At 42.7% G+C, this 17,348-nt stretch overlaps 1 protein-coding gene across 13 annotated transcripts in view; it reads left to right on the plus strand.

The window, feature by feature from the left end:
- TENM4 (teneurin transmembrane protein 4) overlaps positions 1-17,348 on the plus strand; it is a 427,285-nt gene that overhangs the window by 67,303 nt on the left and 342,634 nt on the right. The gene's annotated exons all lie outside the window — the stretch shown is intronic.

The raw sequence follows: 17,348 nt of genomic DNA on the forward strand, positions 1-17,348 counted from the left end.
AGATAGACTAATTTCATGGCCACTGGTCCCATCACCACCTGGCAAACAGAAGGGGAAGATATGGAGGCAGTGACAGATTTTACTTTCTTTGGCTCCACGATCACCGCAGGTGGTGACAGGAGCCACGAAATTAAAAGACGCATGCTTCTTGTGAGAAAAGCAATGACAAACCTAGGCAGCATCTTAAAAAGCAGAGACATCACCTTTCCGACAAAGGTCCGCACAGTCAAAGCTATGGTTTTTCCAGTAGCGATGTATGGAAGTGAGAGCTGGGCCATAAAGAAGGCTGACCGCCAAAGAATTGATGCTTTTGAATTGCGGTGCTGGATGAGACTCTTGAGGGTCTCCTGGACTGCGAGGAGAACAAACCTATCCGTTCTGAAGGAATTCAACCCCGAGTGCTCACTGGAAGGACAGATCTTGAAGCAGAGGCTCCAATGCTTTGGCCATCTCATGAGAAGACTCCCTGGAAAAGAACCTGATGTTGGGAAAGTGTGAAGGCAAGAGGAGAAAGGGGATGACAGAGGATGAGATGGTTGGACAGGGTCATAGAAGTGACCAACATGAATTTGACCCAACTCTGGGAGGCAGTGGAAGACAGAAGGACCTGTCGTGCTCTGGTCCAGAGGGTCACAAAGAGTCGGACATGACTTAACGACTAAACAACAAAAAAGGTAGATAGAATTTCCAGAATGGAGAACTGTGGGATCTGTACGGCAGAAAATCTGAAAATTCCATCCTTGCTAATTTCCAGAACTACAATCTAAGCTGGCATTATATCCACAATACTCCAGTCCTGAAACACCTGTTGATTTCCCTTTAGATATGAATACATTCCACACCAGTTCTGTAAGCAGATGTCTTTCAGTACAGTTCCTATGCCAAATGGCCCTCATGCCTTTCTGTCAGGATTTCCAGCAATCCACATAATGTAGAATTCCTGGCATACACCAAACTTCTGAGCCACTCCAGAATGCAAACAATTGGCAATAAAACAAAAGCTAGCTGCACCCACCACAACTGTGAATGCTTCTAAGCCTCTTCACTCTGACATATCTTTAACATAAATCCCCATTGCTGATAAGATTGTCTCGGAGCATAACTCGAAAGTATTGTGCAACTTTGAAATGCTCTTGCATGGGTGGGCAGAACACATATAGAATATGTTCTCATCACTACCACTTGCTTTCTGTCACCATTGTTTATTTCTTCTGCTGTGCTTCATCAAGTTCCCTCTGTGAGACTGTAGAGGCTGTTTGTCTTTCCCCAAAAGTCAAGGTCCATGTTCGTTTCCATAGCTACTCTAAGGTGGGAGGAAAATGAGTGATTCTAAGAGTTTTCTTCATAACAAGAACAATCTTGACAAAGGTCACCCTCCGTTCCACTATCTGGAGTTGTGGTAACAAGGTAGAAACAATCTGACAGGGTTTTTGAGTGGAACAGGCGGTTTTGCTGGCTAGCTTGGAAAGGTTTAAATGTGAAATCAGCCAGCCAATCTTAACTCCTCCTGTTTTTCCTCCTCTTCTCCTTCTATTCTTCTTCTTCCTCCTCCTCCTCAGGCCTGTCTCTCTCTCTCTGCCTCCATGTGCCAGCGCTGTGTTTAAAGAAAATAAATGTTTTATGTGGTTGGAATGTTAATGGACATTCCATTGCGCCCCAACAGCTAACCGCCTGCTCATAGCCAATAGCAATAGAGGTTTGCAAAACGGCAAACTTATCAGTTGCATGCCGTTCATTCAACCCCAACTTATGATCACCCTTTTCAAGGTTTTCTAGATGCACAATCTGAGCCCTCTTTTGTGTGTTAGTGGTCGGAGTGTCCAGACTCCAGAGGAGCTGTTTCTCTTTGGCTTTTGGCTGGGTTGGAATTTGATAGTATTGCACTTTCTGGCTGGAAAGAGGAAAGACAGTTGCCACCTTGTGCTGAAGTTTGTATTTTGAGCCTGTACATTGTTTTTGGTTTCTGTTGTCCATCGAACCCGGAGCGAAGGTTTTATCTTCTCTTTCGGGGGACTGTGTTGGATCCATGTTTGTTTGAAAAAAATTGGATAGAACAGCAAGGATAACAGTAATGAGTTGTTGCCCTCTCTTGAGCCTTGTCGTCATGCATGCACATCTGGCCAACCTGATCGTCAGCTATGCTGAGTGAGGAATGTTGGGGGGGTGTCCGTCCAAAATGAAAGCGTTGGTGCGCGGGGGGGGGGTCGTTCATTCTAAACTCTGCTCTGCTTGTGCAGCCACTAGATCAAGTGCACATGATGTACATTTCATGCCCTCCTCCCAAACAGACCCCGTCCGTAGCCTGTTTTATACAGTTGCAATAGAATGGGAGAGCTCAGAGGGATTTGTTGGAGGCTTATAAAAATATGCTCCCCTCTGATGCTTGGGGATTGGGTGGAAGTTGAGTTGATGAAAAGCTGTTAACACTTGGTGTCTGTCTCCCTCGCCAAAGCCCCAGGTTTCTGTGGAGTCAGCGTTTCATATAGCACTGTGTGCGACAAAGAGACAGACAGAGGGAGAAACAAAAGGAGTTCCTCTAAAATTGAGTTACCATCAGTGAGGTTCAAGGACAGGGGAGAGCTCTTTGCTGTACCCCCCCCCCCCCGATTTGTTCATTTATTTATTTATTTTTATTTTATTAGATTTCTACCCCGCTCATCTAGACCAAATGTCTACTCTGGGTGTATTTTAACCTTTTCCTGAACAGGTTTCTTGAAGGAACTCCCCTCCATACCTTTTCCAATCTGGTTCCTTCCAAATAGCTGGCTGGGTTTAGATCAGTTTAGATCTCTGGCTGCGGAGCCAGAGGTTGAGAGTTCGATTCCTCACTCTGCTTCCTGTGAGTAGAACTAGCCTAGGTGGCCTTGGGTGAGCTGCAGATTTCCTGGGCGCCACCAGAAGAAGGGCATAGGAAACCGTTTCGTTTAGTCGTTTAGTCGTGTCCGACTCTTCGTGACCCCATGGACCAGAGCACGCCAGGCCCTCCTGTCTTCCATTGCCTCCCAGAGTTGGGTCAAATTCATGTTGGTTGCTTTGCAGACACTGTCCAGCCATCTCATCCTCGGTCGTCCCCTTCTCATCTTGCCCTCACACTTTCCTAACATCAAGTTTTTTTCCAAGGAGTCTTTTCTTCTCATGAGATGGCCAAAGTACTGGAGCCTCAGCTTCTTTGGAGTATTCTCTTTCTAGAAAACTGTGAAAAGAGTTGCCATAAAGTCAGAATTGACTTGACAGCACACGATGATGATTATTTATCATTAGGAAGACTTGAGAGTAGAGTAATTGCTGCATCTCACAGTTTTTGTTTGTTTTTAAGGAAAAGGGGATGAAGGCTTCAGATGAACTAGTTTTTCCCTAACAGGAAGCTCAAATCAGGATAGGAAATTCTAACAATGTTCTCTTTTTTTTAACCTGCATCAACACTAAATAAGTGGGTCCTAAATCAAATGTGAAGGCAAGAGGAGAAGGGGACGACAGAGGACGAGATGGTTAGGCAGTGTCACCAAAGCTACCAACATGAATTTGGTACCAAACTCCGGGAGGCCGTGGAAGACAGGAGGGCCTGGCGTGCTCTGGTCCATGGGGTCACGAAGAGTCCCCTAATTAAATGTAGCCAGAACTCTCTCTAGAAGTAAAAAAAGGACTAAGCTGAGGCTATCATATTTCGGACATATAATGAGAAAACAAGACTCACAGTTTTCAGGGTTTTCTAGGTAGGAAACTCACAAGTGGTTTCCCATTCTGTTCATCTGATGGCACCCTGGGACTGTGCAGCTTGCCCAAGGCCATGCAGGCTGGCTCTTCTAGGATGCACAGTGCGGAATCAACTTCCAATCTCTGTCTTCACAGCCTGATAAATAAACCACAAAGCTAGTCTATATCTCCTAGTCTCCCCATAGAGTTCAGTCTAAATGTATAGCTTCCTGTAAGTATATATAGGCGCCAAACTGAGTCAGACCAAATCCTATCACCCCATGTGAGCCTTAGTGTCTTTTCGGATCTTCTGGGGAAGCCCTGCTCTTGGTTCCACCACATGCTCATTTGGTAATGGTACGAGAGAGAGAGAGCCTTCTCGGTGTTGACTCCCAGACTTTGGAATGCAATGCCCCGAGAGGCCAGGTTGGCCAACTCTCTCTTGTCCTTCCATTGTCGGGGGGAAATACAGTAACCCTTCTTTTTCAGTCAGGCTTTTAAGCAATAAATGTCCCAGGAATGCTATATTCCTGGGACATTTATTGCTTTAAAGCCGGCCTGAAAAAGGAAGTTTTATATATATAGCAATTTTCAGATGCTTTTTAAATTCTTTTAATCCGACTTGTAATCTCGATGTACGTTTAATCGGTTTTAATATGGTAGTTCTATGGAATTTTAAAACTCTTGATTGTTTTATAGTTGGTTGTGATGTTACAGTTCCCTTGGGTTCCCTATAGGGGGAATGTGGCATAAAAATAAATAAATAAACAAATAATCAATCTATCAATCTTCCCGCAGTAGCCTTTGGGAACCTGAGCAGCAGGATATGAGTGAAGTACTGTAATGGCTTCCTTCTTGTGTTTCCAGGCAAATAGCACCAGAAGAAATTTGCAGTCACTAGCCTTCATAGTGGAACTTTATAGGCTGGTTAATGCATTCTCTAATTCTCTGTGTATGTATGGAGGTCTCACTACATTTTGGGGTACGAAATCCCTCACTTTAATTACGTCCTCTATCAAGAACTGCTTCCTTTGTTCTAAACCCCTCACCTTTCAGCTTGGATTATGTTTAGGTTGTAGTTTAAGGGGGGAAAAATTAAAAGTAAATTTTTCTAAGCATCTGTTCATTCTTTCTTTTTTCCTCCCCATCCCTCCGACCCACCATTAAAAAAAAAATATGTTTCTATTTCATTATAGAACAGGAGGCACACATGAAGGGGGACATAGCAAAAAACCTAATTGCCCCTTTGCCACTAATGAAAAAGTCACAGGCCAGAATTCGGCAGGAATTGGGGCAGAGCCGGTCCCTCTCTTGTTAACAGAATATTGTGTGAGTGATCCTATGGAATCCATTTGGGAACGGTGAAAAATATAAGGAGAATACCCTTGTGTTTGCCTATTGTTCAAAGTTACATTTCACAGAATTCATTCTCTTGCACAAACTTTTTTAAAGCCACGCTGTCATTGTATTGTAAGTGGGAGGAAGTGTTTCAATACTTTAAATTTGCAGCTGCCTTTTTCTTTCCTTATCCTCCTTTTCTTTTTTTGATAAGAACCAGGTGCTTGAGAATACCTGGTGGCCGAACACATAACTGTCAGTAACTATTCTTCTGAGCTCGCCTTTCTATTTCCCAGCATTACCAATTCCAGTGTGGAGGGAGGGAGAGGGAGAGGGAGAGAGAGAGAAGATAATCTTAAACTATCCTCCAAGACATCTGTCATTTTTATTTCTCCTTCCAATTTCTGTATTGAATTATCTCCCTGCCTGCAATGAATTACTGTCCCCCTCTATCATACAAGTGCTGTATTTCTCACCCATGAACAAACTCTAGAACTGTTTCATGTCTATGCTAAACAATGAGATGAACAATGAGAGTAGGACGTACTCGATATCAGTTTTAAAGCGTTCCTAAATCATCTTCTCTGTGTATGCGGATGTTTGAATGTCTAGTGGGCTTAGGTTTTAAATTTAAAACAAAGCAACAAATTTTTTTCCTTTGTTGCTTGCTTGCTTGCTTGCTTGCTTCCTTCCTTCCTCCATTTCTTTATTTATTGTCCTTGACAGAGGGAAAAAATAGAGTATCTTGTCTTGCGCCTGTATTATGAGAAATTTCAGTTCTTACAGGTTTGATAGCAATTGTCCATGCGGCCCTACTGTTAGGCAGGGTGAGGCAAATACCTCAGACAGCAAAGTTGAGCTCCATGAAAGACAGAAAAATGGTAATTGTTTAATCTCTTTTCCTTGGTCTTTTGCTGCCCTGTAGCAGGAACAGGACTTTTGAGATTTTATGCCTCATGTACCCAAATAGCATGGTCATTTTTTGGACTAAATCTCTTGGCCTGCTCTAGCTGCTCGCCTCAGGCAGCAAAATATTATGGGTCAGCACTGGTAGTGTCTAGCTACTACCAATAGACAGCACCTTGACACTGCAGTGGGTTTTCCCTCTCTGGTTAAAGAAGAGCAAGGAAATAATTGCATAAAAGAGAGTGTGAAAGAGTTAGACGAGAGAAAAATGTAGAGAAGGTTCTTCGTCCAAAATAGCCACACAAGTTTTTGTTAGGTTCCCCTGTGGATGCAAATTAATGCTGTGTCGTTATCGCGCAGGAGAGTAAGGAACGGCTAAATTATTCTCCGTCCCCCATGAGGTGATGAGATACTTTCATGGCGCTTTTCACAAGAGAACAAAACAGGCGTGACTATTTGCATTTGTTAAGTGTTTCCTGCGTAGCTTTTTTTTTTCCATCTTAAAATTTTGTCAAGACGCAGAACAACGTTGCAAACTTATAACAAAGAAACGAAAGGAAAGTTTCAACCAATATGCAGCCAAGATAATTCTTGCGTTTATCAGTTAAATATTTTGGCCAGGATCCAATTAGTGAACAAACCGTACGTGAACGGGTAGCGACACTGGTTTTTTTCATTCCTGCAGGTTCCTCATTAGGTGATCAGTCGTGTGACCCATGACATACCTGATTTCACAACTGCTGTGAATCAGGCATGCGAAGGAGAGCCTGCAGGAGGGAAGGAAAATTCATTCAATGGCCCTTAAATGATTGCATGAAAGAATAGGATTCTGGTTACTGAATATAAAATACCAGTTCATTGAATTAGGTACAACCGTGGTGCTAAAGGTGAACCCTGCAATAGAAACCCTGACATTGTTCAAGAACATCAGATTTTTGTTAGCGCGTCGTTGGTCATTAGAAATACTAAAAAAAAAAATACCCATCATACAATGATGGATTTTGCCAGGAAAGTCACTCCTGAATCTTTCCTGATTTACATCTACGACACGCCTGGCAAAATCCATTTCACCACGAGCTTTTGGATTTTTAAGTTCCTCACACAAGCCTAAAAAAATGGTCTTGATCCACAAAAGCTCGTGTATTGTATGATTTTTTTTCCCAATGGTCTGTAAAGGTATTGCTTATTCTTACATTTGTATTTTACAGAGCACGATACCATAGTCCAGTGATGGTGAACCTTTTTCAGCCTGCGTGCCCAAAATGCAACACAAAATCAACTTATTTATTTCAAAGTGCCAATACTGCAATTAAAACCCAAATGCTGAGACTTTAGTTTAGGAAAAAAAAACACTGCTCCTGCACTGCAAGGGTTAGATGCTTGTATTTCTTTCTCCTATGGGCAGTATTAACAAACACTTACTGGCCCTCCAATCCCCCAGTTGGGCTAGACTGGTAATGGTCGCCATGGCCCCCCTCCGCTGGACCACTGCACCAGCAGAGGGGAGTGCCAAAATCTGGGATCAGAGGACGGGTAGGTATTTCTCTATGGCGACTTATGGCTCGGGTGCCCAAATAGAGGGCTCTGTGTGCCAGCTGTGGCACGCATGCCATAGGTTCGCCATCCCTGCCATAGTCTCTCGAGACTAAAGGATGCCTAATCTAAATTTTGTATTGACCATGTGGCTCCCTTTTATTTTGTTGGTAATGAGGTATCTCTCATTCTTCTAAAGTTCTGGGTGATTTTCTCCATCTTTTTCCAACTTTTTTTTCCAGAGGAGAAGAGAGGTATCTTATCACCGAGTTAGCAGATTACTTAAGTTACAACCCAGTCTTGTGCAGGTTTACTGCAAAGGAGGTTGAACTGAGCTCATTGGGAACTCCGTCCCAAAGATATGTCAGTACTGTTGGTAGCCTTAGGTTGCACTGGATGGTGGCATTTCTTCTGGATGGATATTGAAGTTAGTGGAGGAGTCAGGGATATTAGTTATTACATTTCCATTTGTCGACTCTTCACCATGCGGCAGGGAATGGCTCCTGGCTTGCCTTCCTTCCTCCCAGCTCTGGTTCTGCCACCACATCAAAAGCATCCTGAATCCATGCTAAATTGCTGCCCATTATATGGCTTTTAGAAAGGAACCATGCCGATTTGTGAAAGGAGCCATTTAAAAGGAGATTTAAAATATATGCAGACTCCATAATGGATTCAAAAAGCTACTTTTGTTTTTATTTCCCAACAAGCAGCGAATGGCTTTGAGTCTTAAAAGGTGGCAAGAATCGTTTGAAATACTCAACATGGCAAGACAGATACAATATTCTGAGAGTGGTGGAGTAGTTTTATAGTGTCTCTATTAAAAAAAAAAACCCCGTAAAGTTTGTCTTCTGGGGAGAACCCTGCAGATGGAACAGGGGATCAGATTCTGTGGTTTTTTCAGAATAGTTTAAATGGGGATAAGCCAACTTTGGAGACCATATGTTGGCTTGCAGCTATGACCTCACAAACACACACACCATAATAGTCCTGAAATAAGCATGAAGACATACGTACTGTATACACATAAGCTTCATAATGAAGATAGTTGGAAATAAACTACCAAATAAAAATAGTTATAAATATAGTTCTCAGTGCAAATAAACATCCTGGCCTCCCAGGACTAGAGTAAAGGCATTTAGGAGGCTGGTATGTCTGTGTGCAAATACATTTTAAAGCCAAGCTCATGCTGCAGGCCAAGTACATGTCATTAATTAATCTGTCTTCACCCTCACTGTCTGTGTAACGCAGGACGAATTTTGTAGAAGAAAACAGACCGAAATCCAGAATCAGGGATAGAACCCAGGATGCAGTACAGACGGCAATAAATCTTTCCAGTGTTCCCTGGGACGTGGGTCAAATAAATGGATTGTTGTGCTCCCATTCTCAAAGACAAGCCTGTGAGATCAAGTCGGAGATTTGGGCTTGCCAGGAGATTAATGTTTTCCGATTGTTTTGGCTGATTGTGGAAAGAACTGAATTATTCAGCACTTCTAGCTTCATTACTACAGTTCATTAGGAACGTTTTCCTCTTCTTCTACTTGTGACTCAGCAATTATTCACATGCAAGGGATGTTAAGAAGTTCACATATCTGTACATATGTAAGGGTGTGTGTGTGTGTGTGTGTGTGTGTACATGTGCTTATTCAAATATTGTGATTAAAATAGATCAGTTCAGTTACTGAAACAGCGACATATATGTTGGCTCGTGCATGTCATAAAAATGGCTGATGGTCAGATTCGAAAAGATCTCCTGTATGGAGAATTAGTGCAGGGAAATCGCCCCAGAGGGAGACCACAGCTGCGATCCAAGGAGATCTGCAAGCGGGATCTGAAGGCCTTAGGAATAGACCTCAACAGATGGGAAACCTTGACCTCTGAGCGTTCAGCCTGGAGGCAGGCGGTGCATCATGGCCTCTCCCAATTTGAAGAGACCCTTGTCCAGCAGGCCGAGGACAAGAGGCAGTCCTGAAACCAGCAAAATCAGGGAGCTGGACAGGGGACAGATTGTAATTGTCTTTAGTGTGGAAGGGATTGTCACTCTCGAATTGGCCTTCTCAGCCACACTAGATGTTGTTCCAAGAGCACATTATTCAGAGCCGCTACCATAGTCTCTCGAGACTGAAGGATGCCTACAGAGTAAGGAGGGAACATTGATTTATGTCAGTCATTCCCTCCAGATATGTTTGACCCTAATCCCATTCCTTTTAGCCATAGAAGACCAACACAGTAGAAGGGGATAGTTACTCTTGGTTCTGTGTGAATGTTGGGTGAATGCTGGGTGTATTCTTTCCCCTGGTTTTCTTTTTTTTTTCCTTTTTTTTTTTTTTTTTTTTTTTTTTTTGCAGGAATTCTTCCTACCGTTTCTGATTCCTGTAACATTTTCTTTCACTCATTTTGCTCACCCTACAGCCGGCCTGTTCCCCTTAGTGGCATCACTACCTGGTAACTGCAGCTGTTGCTGAAGGGATTCTAATGGTAGAGTAAGGTCTGCAATCCATAACACCCGAAATGAAATATTGCAGTTGTTTGGAGGTCTCTGCTGAAACTCAATTGAAACAGAATCCAAAAGCAAAATTTGAAACAGGAATACAACCCCAAAAGTCAGAAATGTTTTTTTTTAATTCTTTCTCCTACAGATGTCTCAGAATGACTTATTGAGACTGTAAGTGCCAGTTAATGAGAAAGGGGTGGACTCTGAGGAACTTCTCGCTATTCTCCTCTGTGAATCTCTATATTTCTACTGCGTAACAAAAAAGGAATTTTACCAGAAATTCAAAACTCTGCAACACCTTTTCCGTAATACTCACTTTTCCTAATATTATGTTTTTCTACGCATTCTCCCTATTGACTAAAGTGTGCACATATTTTTTCAATGGAATAATTTTAGCTGCTCCCATTTTTACATGTGCACGTTATTATGTGTGCACATTTTTTCCTCCGGAATGTATTGCAGCATTACAAACGTGAGACTCTCTGAGACCCATGCACCTTGTCTGAGTTTTGAGACGGACGACGTCTGAGAGACTCTCGAAACCTCCAAGATTCTGTTCCGCCCTATCACCAAGACTCTTTACTTCACCGTGAGTCAAATTTTATGCCTGATGGCAGATCCTAGATTTATGTGGCAAAGCCAGAGTCAAATGGCGTGCACATGAATTTGGACTTCATGGCCCGGAACGAAATGCAGGATTGCTGCTTACATGGACTGCAAGAAACTCTGGCATTCCTAGCATTTCAACTGAAAGCCGTTCTTTCCGTTCGGTGGGAAGAAGCCGAAGTGGAGTAGGATGAATCAAGGTTGGATGATATGTTCCAGGTTGTCTAGGGGCCTAACTCCCAACTGGTTAACAATAATTCAATTATGATTTTTATCCTCAGATCAAGCTGCTGGAAAAAGCTGCAGGGGGATGAAATGTGGATTTTTGTGTAGAAGGATTGATTTTACTCAACCCAGGATATTGCCTGTATTATAACTGGCATAATGAAGGGGGAGGATCTCAGGTTTTGGCACTAAATCTGGCCCTCTGGTCCACAGAGACATACCGACTTGCTCATTATATCATTTGTCTCTGTGCGCGAATTCCTAGCATTCGCATTAAAACATTCTGAAAGTTTTCACTGACGTTCCCAGAGCTCAGTTAGTAGTTCTTTGTGTTGTTATATGCTATGTTATATGCTATCAAGCCATTTCTAGTCTATGAAAACCATAATTAGCGTGTTCTGCCCTGGCTAAGGTCCTGCAGGGCTCTTAATGACAGCGGTGGCTTCCTCTATTGAGTCAATTCATCTTATTTATTTATTTATTTATTTATTTGATTTTTACCCCGCCCCTCTAGACCATGTCTACTCGGGGCGGCTTACAAAATAAAACAAAACAGTATAAAAATATATAAAATCATAAAAATTACAACTACAGTTTCAATTTAAAACAATTAATTTAAAGAGAGGATTACCAAGATGGAATAGCAAAGAAAAAGAAAAAGAGAAATACTTAATTGACTGGAGGGAAGGCCTGCTTGAATAACCAAGTTTTTAACTGGCTTTTAAAAACACCCAGCGAGGGTGCCAGCCGAATTTCTGTTGGAAGGGCGTTCCACAGCCCTTCCAACATCTTATATTCAGACTTCCTCCTTTCCTGCTGTCTTCAGCTTTCCCCAGCATTAATGTCTTTTCCCATGAGTCTTGTCTTCTCATGATGTGCCCAAAGTATCACAAGCTGAGTTTAACCATTTTTGCTTCTAGCCAGAGAGTTCAGGCATGATTTGATGTGTTGTTGTTTAGTCGTTAAGTCTTGTCCGACTCTTTGTGACCCCATGGACCAGAGCATGCCAGGCCCTCCTGTCTTCCACGGCCTTCTGGAGTTGGGTCAAATTCATGTTGGTCGCTTTGATGACAACTGTCCAACCATCTCGTCCTCTGTCACCCCCTTCTCCTCTTGCCTTCACACTTTCCCAACATCAGGGTCTTTTCCAGGGAATCTTCTCTGGTGTGTAGGATCCACTTATTTGTCTTTCTGATGGACATGGTATCTTTATAGCTCTCTTCTAATACAACACTTTGAATGAAACCATTCCCCGCCCCATAGGAATGGGACGTGGTGGCACTGCAGGTTAAACCGCAGAGGCCTCTGTACTGCAATGTCAGAAGACCAGCCGTTGTAAGATCGAATCCAGGAGACATAGAGAGCTCTCGTCACTTGTCCCAGCTCCCACCAACCTAGTGGTTCGAAAGCATGTAAAAATGCAAGTAGATAAATAGGTACCACCTCGGTGGGAAGGTAAACGGCATTCCGTGTCTAGTTGTGCTGGCCACGTGACCACGGAGGATTGTCTGTGGACAAACGCTGGCTCTATGGGTTGGAAACGGAGATGAGCACCGCCGCCTAGAGTTGGACACGACTGGACAAATTGTCAAGGGGAACCTTTACCTTTTTTTACCTATTTTCCCCGCTACCAGCTTTCTTCACTGCCCTGCTTTCACATCTTCACAAAACAGACACAAACACACAGAATGACACAAGCGGCTCCAGTTACTAGACCTCAGTGTTCACACAGCTCTCTATGCAACTACCTGAATGCTATTATGTACTGGGGAAGCTCTGTTTTGTCTCCCACTGGTGGGAAAAGCACACTTCTAACTGCAAAATATTATGCTGAGCAATTGTTTTCCAGCTATTGTTTTAAACTGTTTTATAGCTGCATTGTGTGATTTTAATATTTTTTTTAAAAAAGTTTTAAATTGCTTTGTGGCATATTATTGTCTGTCTTCTGCCCTGAGGTCCCTGGATACACATATTTTAATTAACTGATCAAACAGACACAGCATACCATGTTTTCCCGAAAATAAGACTTATCCTGAAAATTAGCCCTAGTATGATTTTTCAGGATGCTCGTAATATAAGCCCTATCCCAAAATTAAGCCCCAGTGAAGTGAAATCCCACCTTCCAGCACTGTGCAGCAACCAGAAGAAGATGATATGACTGTAAAATAAAACATCCCCTGTAAATAAGCCCTAATGCGTTTTTTGTTTGTTGTTTTGAGCAAAAATTAATATAAGACCCTATCTTTTTTTCGGGGAAACACAGTAGATCTCATAAGCCTGATATCTTCAGCTCATCATCTTACCATTCACTACCAATGCTCTGGTAAAGCCTTAGCTTTCAAGCAGGGTTTGGGGGCTGTAATGGTGAGCTCAATGGGACTGTTGCTTGGATGGGGGGGGCACCATAGATGGTCTCCACATTTTTGTAATCTTCCTGGCCTGGGAAGTCAGGCGATGCTGAGTAGCTAAAAAGGTTGAGATCGAGTGTCTAATCAAGGTGGGTTTAATTTAAATGAAATGTATGATTTAATCACAATTTAAATTTAAGCAATGGACTTTTTTGAGCATTTAAATTTTAAAAAAAACCAATGTTTCAATTTAAATTGTGATTTAAAATCAATTTGATATTTTTTTAAAAAAAATCATTGATTTTGATCCACCCTGGTTGTAACGATGCTTCCTGGTCCGCATCAGTCTGCTGCTGAATCAGTCCACCCACCACCTTCTTCCATGGTACTGTCAGATCACTAGCCTTCCGTCTCTACAACATCCTCTTCATGGCCAGGCCTTCGGGTCTGAGCAGAAGCCACATTGGCCGGGGCGTCCTACTCATTATCATCCAAACAAGGAGTATTTCCAACCTCTGGCTTGAGTGCTTTCCATCACACCAGGAAAAAAAAGGCATTCTTGATAATAAGCTTTCATGTCAAGTGTTCTTAAAAATAAACAGCTACCCCGCCCCACATCACCTGGGAGAAGAGGACAGGGAGAGACACTCTTCTGCAAAAGGCCATTATGAATCAGAATCTATTATTCAAAGTCTATAAAACTCTGTGATGCATAAAGAAGGCTAAGTAATCACTACAGTACTGATATCAATGTTTTATGCGTGCTTTCCTAGCCTGTCCTTCCAGGCATGGGGACTGGCGGAACGTGATGAATTGCGTTTATGCTGTTTGGCTCCGGCCAGATGTGTATGTGTGTGTGAATTCCTCGAGTGCTCACCACAGCTTTTCCACAGAATATCGTCTGTCCTGTTGTGATTAAGAATATTCTGTCCTATTGTGATTAAGAGCCAACTTTCACTATTTAGATATATTACTTATAACTATAGCATCAGAGACAGTGAGAAGAGAAGTACAGTGGTGCCTCACACAACAGGCGCCTCGTAGAGCAATGAATTCGCTCTACGAGGCTGGTTTTGCGATTGCAGATGTGATCACAAAACGGTGCCTGCACAGGGCGAAAATGGCCGCCGGAAGCCCCAAAATGGCCGCGCGCAGCGTTTTCACGCCCTCGTTAAGCGAGGGGAGGGCGCGAAAATGGCTGCCGGCCATAGAGGAACATCGCTGAACGGTGAGTAAAGGAGCCTTTTGGAATGCATTAAACGAAGTTTAATGCGTTCCAATGGGCTTTTCTGCCCCGTTCAGCAATGTTTTCACACAGCGAGGGTTAATCCGGAATGGATTAACCTCGCTGTGCGAGGCACCACTGTAGATGCTATTTGTTCACAGAAATTGTGTATCTAAAGGTACCATCTGAAAATCTGAGAACAACAGATCTTCTCTCTAGAAACAAGTTGACCCAAACTAAGGTATGAGGATTGACTTTCCGGCTTCCTTCCTAGTGAAACTTTATTGGGCCTCTTCTGTCGTGTGACATTTCTGCTCAAATATTAGCTGCCTTGATGGTGTCTAGGTATATAGTGTCCATTCCAGCTCTAATCTTATTTCCTGCTTTGCTGCAGGCAACCTAATGTCTTGAGCGTTTCTTCTGAGACATGGCACAAAGGTAAATCTCCACAAACTTGTGCAACCCGGCCCTCATTTTCTTGAATCTGGACCTCCACACCCCCATCCTGAGAAGATCTCTGTGCCTCCTAACTTCAACATTTCAGGAACTAGATTTGGGAGGAAAGAGAAAGTGGTCGGTGGCCAACTGCCAATGTCTACACAAACTGGACGTCTTGGCCAAGATAATTTAACAAGTCCGTCAGCACTGCAGTCAATTCAGTCTCCCTTGGTACCGTTTGATCCCTTTACTCCGTGTTTATTTTGGACTTAGAAAGCAAACTCTAACATTGCCTATTCTGAACAATTAAGCAAAATGAAAATATTCCTTGGCTTGAACATATTTTTCATGACTGGCTATTGGACAGTTTTCATAAGAAAATGGTAATAGCGGTCATTACTTGTGTTGTTGGGGCGTTGTTTTCTTATGTGTAGTTAGGTAAAGTTAAAGGTTCCCCTTGACATTTAGTCCAGTTGTGTTCGACTCTAGGGTGCAGTGCTCATCCCCGTTTCTAAGCCGTAGAGCCAGCGTTTGTCCGTAGACAGTTTCTGTGGTCACGTGGCCAGCGCGACTAGACATGGAATGCTATGACCTTCCCACTGAAGTGGTACCTATTTATCTACAGTACTTGCATTTTTACATGCTTTCCAACTCCTAGGTTGGCAGGAGCCGGGACAAGCGAAGGGCGCTCCCTCTGTTGCATGGATTCGATCTTACGACAGCTGGTCTTCCAACCTTGCAGTACAGAGGCTTCTGTGGTTTAACCCTCAGCGCCACCACGTCCCTGCTATGTGTAGTTAGCTACGTATTATGGAACGTAACCTGTTAAAATGCTCTTAGGAAAGTATTTTAAGAAAGAGTGTGTGTTTCTCTTTGCAATGCATGTGTTCAAAATAAATAGTGAACAGGAGACAAGTGTGAAACCCCCAAGTTCAATCCACGGTATCTGCAGGTAAAAAAGAATCTTAGATGATGACAGTGGGAAGACAACCCCCTCGGACATTGGAAAGTCAGAGCTGATCAGAGAAGACAGGCCTGGGTAATGTTCCTATTCAATATAAGGTGGCTTCACAGATGTGGCATTTAGTCAGCATGGGGCTTTTCCACTGGGCACTCGTGCTGTGCCAACACTATGATGTGTAAGAACGATATTTCTTCACACAGCATGGACATAAACGGTGTGATTTGCTTCCACAGAACATGGCGAGGGCTATCAACTTGAATAGGTTCAGTACAAAAAAAAAATGAGAGGAGGAATTAGACGGATCCACAGAGCACAAAACCGTGATCAGTATTCAGAGCCTTGTAATCTATGAAACTGCTTTGTTTTAACCATGGGATATTTCCATTTTGCATTAAGTACCTAGAATCAGAGATCAGAGGCAATATATAGGGGAAGACAAGTTATTGGTCATAGGCTCGCCAGACCCATATGGTTGGGCACATGATGACAGATCAGGTACATCTTTAATCTCATCCATGATAACTCTTTTAATTCTATACACTTCTTTCCTTCCAAAAATGTGCAAGACATTTGGATTTTCAATTTTTCACTCCTCACATACACAAAACTACACAGTGACCTATCAATGCGGATAGAAAAGCTCAAGATCAGGAAAACAAGGAGCAGGCAGAGATGCGGAGAGAGTCACTAGGATGAACAGGATCTATATATCATATACAGTGGGGTCCCGACTTACAAACTTAATCCGTATTGGAAGGCAGTTCTCAGGTCGAAAAGTTCTTAAGTCGAATCTGCATTTCCCATAGGAATGCATTGAAAACTATTTAATCCGTATCTGCTCTTTTCGTCCATAGAAACTAATGGGAAGCTGCTATTCCGCCTTCTGCCACTAGAGGGGGATATTTTTTCTTTTTTCCTTTTAACCTAAGATGACTTAGTTTTAAAAAAAAGAAAAAAGTTCGTAACTCGAATCTAAGTTCGTAAGTCGAGTCCATATATTCCTATGAGAGCGGTTCGTAAGTCGAAACGTTCGTATGTCGAGCCGTTTGTAAGTCGAGACCCCACTGTAAACCCAAACATGCTTATGTTGTCTGATTTCAGAAACTAAGCAGGAAGACCAAGAGGGAACACCAGGGATCTCTAGCTAAAACTAGGAAAGAATCTTACCCAGAATTCTGCAGAATCTCTGCTACTCAGAGTTGCCTTTCCTGTGTCGATGGGACAGTGGACAGATTCAGTAGAAGAAATTTTCCTGTCAACCTATGTAATTTCAAATAAATCAATGAAAAGTTCTAGTAGTAGACAAGGGTTTTTCCCTTTCTATTATTTCCCTCTATTTCTTTGCACTGTTCATTTAAGAAGGCCCTCTTTTCTCACCTTGCTATTCTTTGGAAGTCTGCATTCAATTTTCTGTAACTTTCCCTATCTCCCTTGCATTTTGTTTCCCTTCTCTTTTCTGCTATTTGTATGGCCTCGTTGGACAGCCACTTTGCTTTCTTGCATTTCCTTTTCTTTGGGATGGTTTTTATTGCTGTCTCCTGTACAGTGTTACAAGCCTCCATCCATAGTTCTTCAGGTACT

Source organism: Pogona vitticeps, chromosome 3 (assembly GCF_051106095.1).
Source record: "Pogona vitticeps strain Pit_001003342236 chromosome 3, PviZW2.1, whole genome shotgun sequence".
Taxonomy (NCBI): domain Eukaryota; kingdom Metazoa; phylum Chordata; class Lepidosauria; order Squamata; family Agamidae; genus Pogona; species Pogona vitticeps.